This window comes from Dioscorea cayenensis, unplaced genomic scaffold, assembly GCF_009730915.1.
Source record: "Dioscorea cayenensis subsp. rotundata cultivar TDr96_F1 unplaced genomic scaffold, TDr96_F1_v2_PseudoChromosome.rev07_lg8_w22 25.fasta BLBR01001244.1, whole genome shotgun sequence".
NCBI lineage: Eukaryota > Viridiplantae > Streptophyta > Magnoliopsida > Dioscoreales > Dioscoreaceae > Dioscorea > Dioscorea cayenensis.
This window is the reverse complement of record NW_024087635.1, coordinates 360,447-370,595: the sequence shown is the minus strand read 5'-3', so window position 1 is coordinate 370,595 and position 10,149 is coordinate 360,447. Positions and strand designations below refer to the sequence as shown.

Here is a 10,149-nt window from a genome sequence, read left to right as displayed (position 1 = left end):
GCAATCGATATAGATGGGGTACCCGGATATTGTTCCAGCTAGGACAATCATTCCAAGTGCAAGAAACCTCTATTATGCTTCCTAATTAATGCAATAGTCAGTCATGGAAATCCTTACTTGCATAGTCCCAAATCTAAGGTCAACCATGCCTAACTGTATACATGTCTTGGAGGAGAAATCGAACAATCTCAACACCTCGCACTCGTATAGAATTGCAATGAGCTCTAGGGATTCCAAATGATAAAGCCTATTCCTATGTATAGACCTAACCCTTTGGTCCAGGTGAAAGATCACTAGCCACAATTAAGCCCTAGATGCTAAAATCACTTCAACGCTTCATTCCGTTGCACTGGCAACTAAGCCCCAGCGGAAGGTCATCCCTTAGCCCATTCACTCTACTATGGCCGCAAATAACTCTTGGAACGTGGAGGTAGGATAGATCACACTGGAGGGGAAAGGGGACGATGTGCCATCTCTCGACTCACCCTCTCAACCCTCTCCAATCTAGCTTTGTCTAACTCTCATGGTGTGTCACTCACTCACAAGAGTTACCAAGAAGAACTCTCAACCCTAGTGTCACTCTAGGGGAGTATTCATACAATCAACCATACAAGATTGGTACTCATAATAAACATCAATTAATTGAAATCATAATAAAGAGATTCAATGAAACGAATACATCCTAGGGTTCACAAATACCCAAGTACCCACTACGGTTTTAGCTCTCCATGGAGCTAGATACAATCAATGAAATTGAATGTAAAAACAAGCCATCCACAAAAAACCCCCTCGTTAGTCATGGCGATAGTCTTGTGGAGAGTCCTCTACTCATCGCAAGGGTCCTTTTGTCTGGCCTAGGATACATCTCGTCGGATCGGTGCCGACGAAAGCTCTCCCATTAACCTTCTTCCAAATGGCGCGCGATGTCAGAGCCGTAGAACCTCCCCAAAGCCCTAGCCAATACCTCTCAAAACCCTAGCTGTAGCCCTCTCTCAAGTTGTGGAAAAGATGGAGAAAAGAATGCTGAAATCAGGGCTGAAATTGACTTTTAAAGGGGTGGAATCGGGATTTCACATGCTCGTGTGAGCGCCCCTGTGGATTTTCCACACGCCCATGTGGATTCTCTATTTTCTTGTTTTCTCGGCCGGCTGTGAACAATGTTGCTACATTATTTTTGCTACAGTTTTTCTACAGTACCGGCCCGAAATACTCCCGAATCCATGCTTTCATCGAGGTAACGCAAACGGGCACACGTTTACATCGTGGATCGCTTTTCTTCTTCAGTAACGGACATGTCGGTGGAGATCTTATTCTTTATGCACAAGTCAGAATGCTTGAATGTGACTGCTCTTGTGCCCCTCCAAATAGTTGTGCTAACTCGAATACGAGGAAGTTGGCACACATTCCCGCATCTCCAACCCGACCTATGTCTTCGCGTTTAAACCTTAGCAAGATTTTCTCCAAATTGGTGCATTACGACCCACATTGGCTTCTTTCTCTCATATTCAGCTTCACAACCCTACCTGCATGAAAGTAACATAAATACACACATATTAGCATTAAAACCCGATAAAAGTAATGCTCAACACAAGGAAAGAACACTTTGTATTATTATCGCACAAGCACTTTACAAACTCCCCCACACTTTAGCTTTTGCTTGTCCTCAAGAAAAAATTAAAACATTAAAGCATAGATGAAGGAAATATTGGAAGTGCTTGGCCTTAGGTTCACCAAAGCATACAAAGAGTGCATTCTACAAGTACGGGATATTTCAACACTAAATACGAAAAATCAATGTTCTAGGTAAAAACTTGAATCAAAAAGGACAACAAATCCGAAATCGTGTAAGTGTGTGAACTCACTCAAGTCAACCCAAAATATACTCCTCAATGTTCTACGTATAAGGGACTTATTTATCTACAAAAGGTAACAAAAATTCAAAAAGGGTAGTAGCTTCACACATCCTCTAAGGTAGCCCTTTCCAAAGCAGCCGCTAAGGTGTCTTTAACACTTTCAAGGTGGTAGCTCTTTCTACCAGGCTGGTAACTTTCACACATCCCATGAGATAGCTCTTTCTCTCATTAGGGCATAACTAGTATCCGACTTATGAGAGTAGCTTCATACATCATAGGTGGTTACTCTTTCCACCCAACAAGCACAACTAAACAACAAAACTATTTGTTCTTTCTTTTCATTTTTCCATTTTTTTTCATAATTAACACAAGAAACAACTAAAACTAGTCCCTTATACATCAAACATGAGTTTCCAAAAGAGTTCAAAGAGTGAGTAGTGCAACAAGTGTCAATCGGGCAAATATTCCTAGAAATTCAAGCAAAAAATAGAGCATGAAAACATTCAATGTTAAAAATTCTCCTAAACTCAAGAATAAAATCAATGCAACTAAGGTGAACCGCCATTGGCTATGTGAGCATGTATATCAATCAAAACTAGTATAAAAGAGATGCGTTCACTATGAAGCTCCCCCCCCCCACTTACGTTGTACATTGTCCCCAATGTACACATGCAAGCTCATTCATAATGTAAATCAATTGGATTCAGATGTGGGAGAAGAAATCAAAACAATACTCCGCTGACTCCTAGTGTTGCATTTGATAGAGCTAAGTCCTTGGGAATGTTGTTCCAACGGGATGTAAAGCTCACACGGCCAAGTGTTGAAACACCTTCACCGTGCCCATGACAAAGTCTCAATTCCCATGATGACAAGACCATCTGCATGCATACACGAGGGGGTTCAGTGAAGCTCAATAAAAACAAAAATAACTTGAGTATATAAAAGATAAGACAATGAATACAACTTCAGATACAAAATAAACTCAGAAGGAAAGTCCTTTCTGAGTTTACAAGTCCAAAATAAAATGCGGAAATAAAAGACGAGGAAAATAAAATCAAGTGTCGATGTCGCGTTCTGGATCTGCTGCTGCTGCTGCTAGTGATGAAGTACATGGTGGGTCATCAGGTACTGGAATAGGGAATGGAGGTGCCGAAGAAACTGAGGGCCCTGAGGAGTCCTCGGCCGCAGGACAAATGACGAGCCGACATCTCGCTCTAAGATCTGCTGTAATGTGTAGAAACATGCCATGAACTCCATATACTGTGCAGCCTGCACAGTCCTAATATCGGTAATCTCTGCTCGGTCTTCTGCTACCTCTGTCCGTATCACCCCCACAGCGCTCTCGAGCCTCTCAAAGTGATCCTGGGCTCGAGATGGTGAAAACATGCGCACGAGGGATGGGTCCTCTGTTACCGGAGGTGCCTCGGTCTCCATAGGTGCTGACTGAGGCTCAGGGGCAGGCTGGGAAGCCTCGGCATCATCTCCCTCCTCCTCGGTTATCTCTGGGACAGGTAGAACTAGGGCATAAATCCCTGTCTAAACCCTATGGACCATGCCCATCAATCTCATCATCTCCAGGCTCAGGGGCGTAGGTATACTCGTTTTCTCGACCCCGTGAATCGCGCCGAAGAGACCCATACCCAGAGCTAATCTTGTAATGTATGAACCCGGGAAAATCGCTCCCAATCAGGCATACTGGCCCTGATATCGAATGTACTCAGCGACGATGTGCCCTAGATGGATTTGTATGCACTGCATCATCGAATACAAGTACAAAAGCTGTTTCCGGCTAAGAACGCCAGTGCTATCACCACGGCCATTCACCGACCTGCTCATGATGGCATGTAGATATTGGTACGCCGGTGGGGAAAGGCACGTGGCCTTGGACACCCCTGGCTCATACTGGCCCTGGCCACATAATGCTCTGTAAGCTCTTTGTCGGGTCAGGGCTTTAGGATAATCTGTCGGTAACTGAGAGTACTCCTCAGTGTCTGTAAATGCCTCCTCGTACAAGCCGAGCTAAACTGAAAACTGAGTGATACTCAGACTATAGTGATGTCCAAATGCTCTGAACTGAACAGTGTCGAGGTCGCCGAATCTCGCATATGATCTATCGAATTCGAATGACGACAGAACCTCCAGTGTAAGCTCCCAGATGACTGGCTCTCTAATTGACAATAACTGCCTCAAACCACCCACTAAAACGAGAGCCTCAATCTCATTAGTGAACTCATCCCTTAGCTGTAAATCTCTCAAAATACTCATGTCCAAGAACCGAGTATGTCCGAACCGAAGTCTCGACAAACGCTCAAAACGAGCCTGATGCTCGGGGATTGTGAATCTCATGCTCTCGGACTCAGGAGACGACTCTCACGGTCGCTTATCAGCTTGCTTCTTTGACCTGGGTGCCATAGTCTGCAAAAATTCAAAGATAATTTATCAAACAAGTTAATTAAACATAGCTACAGAAATCCACCTGGTCATGTAGAATTTTCGCACGCCCGTGTGGATCCACGGGTCGTGAACAAACGCACGGCCATGCTTCAAACTCCACAAATGCACCATTATAACACTTTTACTTCGTTCTAAATGTAAATAATCATTCTAATTGAAGACACGAAGCATTATTGGCTTTCATCGTTCAAAATCATGAATTTGCAAAGGAAATCAAAGATAGGGCTTATCGTCGAGTTGAGATGAAAAAGCTTTGAAAACGGCCGGAAAACCAAGCGAAATCCCTCCAAATTTGCCGATATGAGGTCGGGAAACAATGTAGAAGTGCTCTCAGACAACTGGAGGATATTAGGTTAAAGTGAAACGATAATCATTTTAAAAGGACTCACGTCTCTTGGAGTTATGTACATCCGCACGGGCGTGCGGAAATTACACAAGCCCGTATACCTCCACAGGAAAGCTTCACAGGGGCAGGTGCACGGCCCTGTGTGCTCTCGGGAAAACACACATTGCCTCTGAACGCAAATACACGGGCATGTGAAAATTACCCACACCTGTGCGCCTGACCCACAGGGGCAGCCGCACGCCCCTGTGGCTGCTCTGGACATCCGAGAAAAATTGCTAAGTGTTCCGCACGCCCGTGTGGAAATTCCGCACAGGCATGGGCATTCACAAGCCCAACTCATAGGGGATGTCGCACACCCCTGTGACTTCTCAGGATGAAGAGAGCTCCTCAACAGAGATTCGCAACGGCATAAGGAAATTACCCACACCCGTGCGATTTTCACAAGGTCGCCCACAGGGGCGAGTCCACACCCCTGTGTGCTTTCGGGAAAGTCTGGCAATCTCTGCAGGACTTCATTCGCCCGTGCAGAAATTACCCACGGGCGTGCGAGGATTGCATGGTCGTTCATTAGGGCGAGTCCACGCCCCTGTGCCTTCTCTGGAAGAGCTTGCAATACAAAACCATGTGGGTGTGTTGATTCCACACGCCCGTGTGTTTTCTCTGGATGCCTTATAAAATTCTGCAGGCTCTGTAGAAAATTTTTGAACATATTTACACACTCAGAGCCTGCCCCAATATGCAATTTATACCAGTGAAAAACATGAGAAATATCTCAAACAACCAAATCTTCGCCAAATTCACATGAAAACACACGATGAACTTGAAAACCTACGATAAAATCATAGCAGAAATATAAAACATCAAGACACCAACACTTAACAATTTATTCAAGCAACACTAAACTACCAATTAAGAAAACAATAAACACTTGGGTTGCCTCCCAAGAAGCGCTTGTTTAACGTTACTTAGCTTGACGTACCTTGTCTTACCTCACAGGGGCTCATAGATCAAAGTTTTCCTCTTACCCATGGGTTGGAAACATGATGAGCAAAATCTCTTGAGGGTAGAGGGTGAATTGTCGGGATTGGGACTGCCTAGCAATGATTCACCCAGTTTGTTCGTTTCACACATGTCACCAACAGCCTTGGAGCATTTCCGGTAGGGTCTCCTAGCCCTCTTCAATTTTTGGAGCACCTTCTTCAAGATCCCCGGGGTAGATGGTACTTTTTTTGTCGAACCAAGCATCATGATCTCTTCATTGTCCTCGTCTTGGTCGAACAAGCCTTCGTATGGATCCGGATTGAACATTTCCTGCATGTATTCATCAACAATCTCATTAGTAGCATCTAGAAAATACAAAGTATCATCGAAATCAAGAGAATACTGCATGGCTTCAGCAACGCGATATGTGAGCTTGTCATCTCCAATTCTCAAAGTTAGCTTTCTGCCGTCCATGTCAATCAATGCCTTCCAAGTATCAAGGGTACATCAGCATCCTCATCGATGTCTAGCACTACGAAGTCAATCGGAAAAATGTACTTGTCAACCTTGACAAGCACGTCCTCGATGATGCCTCTCATATGTCTCACCGTTTGATCCGTCAAATGCAAAGTCATCCGAGTAGGCCTAGGCTCGCCCAAGCCTAGCTTTTGAAAGAAGGTGTATGGCATGACATTGATGCTAGCCCCTGAGTCCGCCAATGCCATTTCTTCACCTAAATTGTCAATATTACACGGAATCATGAAGCTTTCCGGGTCTTTCTTCTTGTTCGGCATGTTCATTTGCAAGACCGCCGAGAAAGATGCATCTAAAATCACTAAAGCACTCTCCTCTAACTTCCTTTTGTTGGTCAACAAGTCTTCCAAGAATTTAGCGTGCTTAGGCATTTGGGCCAATATCTCAACAAAAGGAATATTGATGTGGAGTTGCTTGAACAAACTCAGGAACTTCTTGTACTATTTATCCCCTTGGTCATTTTTCAATCTAGAGGGATAATTGATTCTTGGCTTAAAAGGTGGGGGTGCCACCTCCTTCTCTTTGCTTGTTCCCTCTTCAACCTCTATAACCTCGTGTGCGTGTTTATTTGGCTTCTCACTCGGAAGCCTACCGTCGACCTCACGACCACTTCTCAAAGTGATCGCCTTCGCATGCTTTCTAGGGTTGGTTTCGGTATTGCTCAGCAAACTTCCATGTGGCCTTTCCGATAAGGACTTCGCAATCTGCCCCACTTGAATTTCAAGATTATGTAAGGAGGCGATATGGTTGTGAAATGTAGCCTCAACTGATTCAAACCTTGTATTTGACGATTGCACAAACCTAGTCAAGGCCTTCTCCAAATCGGTCATTCGGGTCTCCAAACCTGAAACTCTATTTTCCACATTTGGGCCTTGTTGTTGGAAACCCGGTGGCCCTATGGCCTTTTGTGGACCTTGGTTGCTCCACGAGAAATTGGGATGACTCTTCCAACCCGGATTGTAGGTATTGTTGTATGGATTTCCTTGATTCCTCATGCCATTACCCACAAAATTGATGTTCTCAACCGAAGATGCATCACCAATAGATATCGGGCAATCGGAGGGAGCATGTCCTCCACCACACTCGGTGCAAGTAATCACGGCCGCTACTCTATTCAAAGTTAGAAGATCTAACTTCTTACTCAATGATTCAACTTGAGCTGCCAACGAAGTTACTGCATCTATCTCATGGAGAGCGGCCACCTTTTTTCTCTCCTTAGAATTCCATTGGTAGCTATTTAACCCCATTTCTTCAATTAATTGATGAGCCTCACCGGGGGTCTTGCTACCTAAGGTACCTCCTCCTGCCGCATGCAAGAGTTGCTTTGTACTTGGATTCAGACCGTTATTAAAGGTCTGAACAATCATCCACTCCGGGAATCCGTGTTGCGGGCACTTTCTCAGGAGCTCCTTGAACCTTTCCCATATCTCAAATAGAGACTCCAATTCCAATTGTACAAAGGATGAGATCTCATTCCTAAGCTTTGCAGATTTTTCGGGAGGGAATAATGGCCAAGAAAAGCTTCTACCATCTCCTCCCATGTGGTAATTGATGCTATAGGTAATGAGTGTAGCCACTGCTTCGCTCTCCATTTCAAGGAAAATGGGAAGGCTCTCAACTTGATGGCATCATCCGTTACCCCATTTATCTTCAGCATATCATACACCTCGAGAAAGTTCTCTATATGACTGTTTGGATCCTCATCGGCTAAACCATTAAACTGTGCGGATTGCTGCAACATGTGAATGAATGCCAGCTTCAGCTCGAAGTTCTGAGCTGTAATCGGGGGATGCATAATGCTCGATTGTGTGCAAAATACTGAATGTCTGGCATAATCGGATAATGTCCGCTGCTGCTCATTCTGTTCTGCCATGTTTTTAGATTCTTCTACTTCCAAATCAGCTAGATTAGACTGTTCTTGCACAGGTTCTTTCCCTTTTTCTTCTCAGTGTACATTCAAGCTCGGGATCTCCTTCAATCAGTATGGAGCGGTTCCCTCGGGTCATAACCTGGAGCTGCACCCAAAAAGAAAGAAAAAAAAATCAAAATGATATTAGAATAAGAAAAATATGAAATAGAATGAATAAATGAATAGCTAAGAAAACAAAGTGCAAAGTATCTCAAAACGCCTACTCCCCGGCAACGGCGCCAAAAACTTGACACGTCTGTATATGCGTGTAAACTGCAAGTGCACGGGTGTCAAAGTAATAATCCCAGATGAGTGGGTATCGTATCCACAGAGAGTAAGGAATAAAGACACTTGAGTTGTTTCTTAACTAATGCGGAAGATGAATAGCGATATGTGTGACAAGATTCAATTCTCAAAAGTAAAAATAACAAGAAAGAGAGCGCAAGTAAAGGAGAAGGTAAGGCAATCGATAAAGATGGGGTACCCGGATATTTTTCCGCCTAGGACAATCATTTCAAGTGCAAGAAACCTCTATTATGCTTCCTAATTAATGCAATAGTGAGTCGTTAAAATCCTTACTTGCATAGTCCCAAATCTAAGGTCAACCATGCCTAATTGTATACATGTCTTGGAGGAGAAATCGAACAATCTCAATACCTCGCACTCGTATAGAATTGCAATGAGCTCTAGGGATTCCAAATGATAAAGCCTATTCCTATGTATAGACCTAACCCTTTGGTCCAGGTGAAAGATCCCTAGCTACAATTAAGCCCTAGATGCCAAAATCACTTCAACGCTTCACTCCCTTGCACTCACAACTAAGCCTCAGCGGAAGGTCATCCCTTAGCCTATTGACTTTACTATGGCCACAAAGAACTCTTGGAACGTGGAGGTAGGATAGATCATACCACAGGGGAAAGGGGACGCTCTGCTATCTCTCGACTCACCCTCTCAACCCTCTCCACTCTAGCTTTGTCTAACTCTCATGGTGTATCACTCACTCACAAGAGTTACCAAGAAGAACTCTCAACCCTAGTGTCACTCTAGGGGAGTATTCATACAATCAAGCATACAAGATTGTAACTCACAATAAACATCAATTAATTGAAATCATAATAAAGAGATTCAATGAAACGAATACATCCTAGGGTTCACAAATATCCAAGTACCCACTAGGGTTTTAGCTCTCCATGGAGCTAGATACAATCAATGAAATTGAATGTAAAAACAAGGCATCCAAGGAAAACTTCCACGTTAGTCATGGCGATGGTCTTATGGAGAGTCCTCTACTCGTCGCAAGGGTCCCTTTGTCCGGCCTACGATACACCTCGCCGGATCGGTGCCGACAAAAGCTCTCCCATTAACCTTCTTCCAAACAGTGTGTGATGTCAGAGCCATAGAACCTCCCCAAAGACCTAGCCAATACCTCTCAAAACCCTAGCCGCATCCCTCTCTCAAGTTGGGGAAAAGATGGAGAAAAGAATGCTGAAATTGGGGCTGAAATCGGCTTTTAAAGGGCTGCAATCGGGATTTTACACGCTCGTGTGAGCGCCCTTGTGGATTTTTCACATGCCCGTGTGGATTCTCTATTTTCCTGTTTTCTCGGCCAGCTGTGAACAATGCTAGTACAGTATTCTTGCTATGGTTTTTGCTACAGTACCCTACTATAGTACTTGCCCGAAATACTCCCAAATCCATGCTTTCATCGAGGTAACGCAAACGGTCACACATTTATGTTGTGGATCGCTTTGCTTCTTCAATAACGAACATGTTGGTGGAGACCTTCTTCTATATGCACAAGTCGGAATGCTTCAATGTGACTGCCCTTGTGCCCCTGCAAATAGTTGTGCTAACTCGAATACGAGGAGGTTGGCACACATTTCAGCATCTCGAACCCGACCTATGTCTTCGCGTTTAAACCTTAGCAAGATTTCCTCCAAATTGGTGTATTACGACCCACATTGGCTTCTTTCTCTCATATTCGGCTTCACAACCCTACCTTCATGAAAGTAACATACATACACATATATTAGCATTAAAACCCAAGAAAAGTAATGCTCAACACAAGGAAA

The 10,149-nt window shown here is 44.0% G+C and overlaps 1 non-coding gene across 1 annotated transcript; it reads left to right on the top strand.

Moving 5' to 3' along the window:
• Nucleotides 1-7,545: 7,545 nt before the first annotated feature.
• LOC120255939 lies at nucleotides 7,546-7,652 on the top strand. The gene has a single exon (XR_005535148.1). It is a non-coding gene; the product is annotated as a small nucleolar RNA R71 (small nucleolar RNA).
• The last annotated feature ends 2,497 nt before the right edge of the window (nucleotides 7,653-10,149 follow it).